Raw genomic sequence first — 2,562 nt, forward strand, 5'->3', positions numbered from 1 at the left:
GTTTAGTATTGAAGCAAAACAACTTACATAAGTATCATGGAAAATAGGATACTGCCCATATACGACGTATAAAATTTGATAAGTTTTGACACATGTATGTATGTATGTATCTCTCTATGTAATATTTCCATTCCACCTCATCCTACCCTGTAATGTCTCAGACAGGCTTGGGTTTAATTTAGCTTTCTACTATTTTGAAATACTTATAGAATTATAAGAAGATGGAGCAAAGGGTCCCAGAGTTCCTGCATCTCACTTAGTTCCTACTAGGAGTAACAACTTCCTTCAATATTGTACAATACAGATTGTACCACGGAAATTATGAAATTAATATTGGCATAATACTCTACCTGTTTGGGTCAACAGTTTTCCATGTGCTCATTTTTGTGTTTGCAAAGAAATATATATACATATATATAAATGCTTATATGCAATTTTAATCAGGTGTACAGGTTTGTAATCAGCACAACCATCAACACACAACACAACAACAACAACAACATCCATCGCTATATGGGTCACCTATGATTCCTTCATACCTAACTGCTCTTCCCTATCCTTCTTCCCTTGTCCTTAACCCCTGTCAAACACTAATCTGGTTTTCATTACTATACTTTTCTTCATACAAAATTCTCAGCTGATGATTATTTTGTTTTACTATTTTAATGATTTGCTCCATTGTCTTCTCACCTGCAGTACTTCTGATGATAAACCTGTTATTCCTTGTTCCTCTCTCTGTAAGGCGTCTTTGCTTTTTGATGGCTAAATGTTTTATATATCATTGGCTTTGAGATATTTAATGATGTATTGCCTTCAGGTTTGTATGTTTCTTTTATCTGGGGTTTGTTAAACTTCTTGAATCTGAGGTCTTTTAACTTTCATCACATTTATTATTTTTCACCAGTATTTTCTTCAAATAATTCTAATTGCATTCTTCTTTGGGAAACCAGTTGTATGCATACTTGGCTAGTTGAAACTGTCTTCCAAATTATTATTATTCTTTTTTATGTTTTTGGTTCTTTTCACTCCCTTTGTATATATACTAAAACATCAGGATCAGCAGGTAAGACACAAGAACTATCAGAAGGGAGAAAATCAAATTAAAGCCTGCTAAGACCAGAATGATCAATTCAATTTCATGTGTATTTGAGCAGAGCAAAGATAACAAGTGGAGACTTTCACAGTAGAAATGACTGATGACATTGTAGCCACAGAAGAATGAACTAAAAATCTTAATGGTGACTAGAAGAGACACAAATGTACTGTAGAGGTAGGGGACTGCCACCAGCACATAACACACCCTTTGGGACATGATGACAGGTAGAGCAGAGGGTTACAGATGGCCACATAGCGGTCATAGGACATTGCTGACAGAATGAACAGCTCACTAATGATGAATACAAGAAAGAAAGCTAGTTGTACAGCACAAAAACAGTAAGAGATTGCATTTTGATCCATAACAAAATTTACTAACATTTTGGGACCCACAGCTGTTGAATAACCAAGATCAGTAAAAGCCAGGTGTTTGAGGAAGAAGTACATGGGTGTTTGGAGCCTGGAGTCCATCTCGGTGAGGATGATCATGCCCAGGTTGCCCACCACTGAGATCAAATAGATGAGGAACAGCCCCAATGATGGAAACTGCAGGTCAGGACGGTGTGTGATTCTCAGGAGAATAAATTTATTCAGCACTGTCTGATTGTGTTTTTCCATCCATGTTTATTGGAACGTCTATTCTGGTAAAGATATTATCATATTCAACAGATTTCATGCATTAACTCCGGGAGATATTTTAGTACGGCAAATTAGAATAAATAATATACATCCAAACTTTCCAATTTAGGATATTGGAAAACAAACCCATCCCCCACAAAGACTACTATCTTATGTGGAGAAAGAAAGAGAAATGGAAATAGATGAGCAGTTCTCAACTGGACCCATTTTACTCCAGGAAGAATATTTTCCAATGTCTAGAGATGTTTTGGTTGTCACAACTGGGAGCTGGGATGCTCCTGACTTCTAATGGTTAAACACCTGTTGAGCTGCTATATATCTTATTATAACCAGTATCTAGTCCATAACAGTATTCAGCCAGGAATAACAACAGTAAGAGAGTTAAGACACTCTGATGATATAGTTAGATAATTGATAGAGAGATGATAGATGATAGTTAAATAGATAGCTGATAGATTGATCAATATGGATACTAAAGCAAAAATAATAAGTTAAAACTTTAGGGATTAGAAATGTCGGTGATCGTTTTTCTATTCTTTAAATATTCTATCATTTATATGGCATAATCGCAAAATAACATTTATAAAATACATCATTCATATGACCTAATACCTATGTCAATTATGTAATAAAAATTAAAGCCACAAACTCCCCAAATGCATAAAACCCACTTCTCAAAATGTAGTCTTAGGAAAGATATGCCAACCAGTGAAACTGGCAAGAAAGTTGACATACTTGACAGATATTTGATAAGTGTATGAATAAGAAAAGCATGACAGACCACAGTGGGAATTATTTTTATGGTGAAGCATACCAGGAGATACAGTT

General features: G+C 35.2%; 1 pseudogene; it reads right to left on the reverse strand.

Moving 5' to 3' along the window:
* Window positions 1-1,042: 1,042 nt before the first annotated feature.
* Window positions 1,043-1,713, reverse strand: LOC123948590 (annotated as a pseudogene).
* Between the last annotated feature and the right edge of the window lie 849 nt (window positions 1,714-2,562).

This window comes from Meles meles, chromosome 8, assembly GCF_922984935.1.
Source record: "Meles meles chromosome 8, mMelMel3.1 paternal haplotype, whole genome shotgun sequence".
NCBI lineage: Eukaryota > Metazoa > Chordata > Mammalia > Carnivora > Mustelidae > Meles > Meles meles.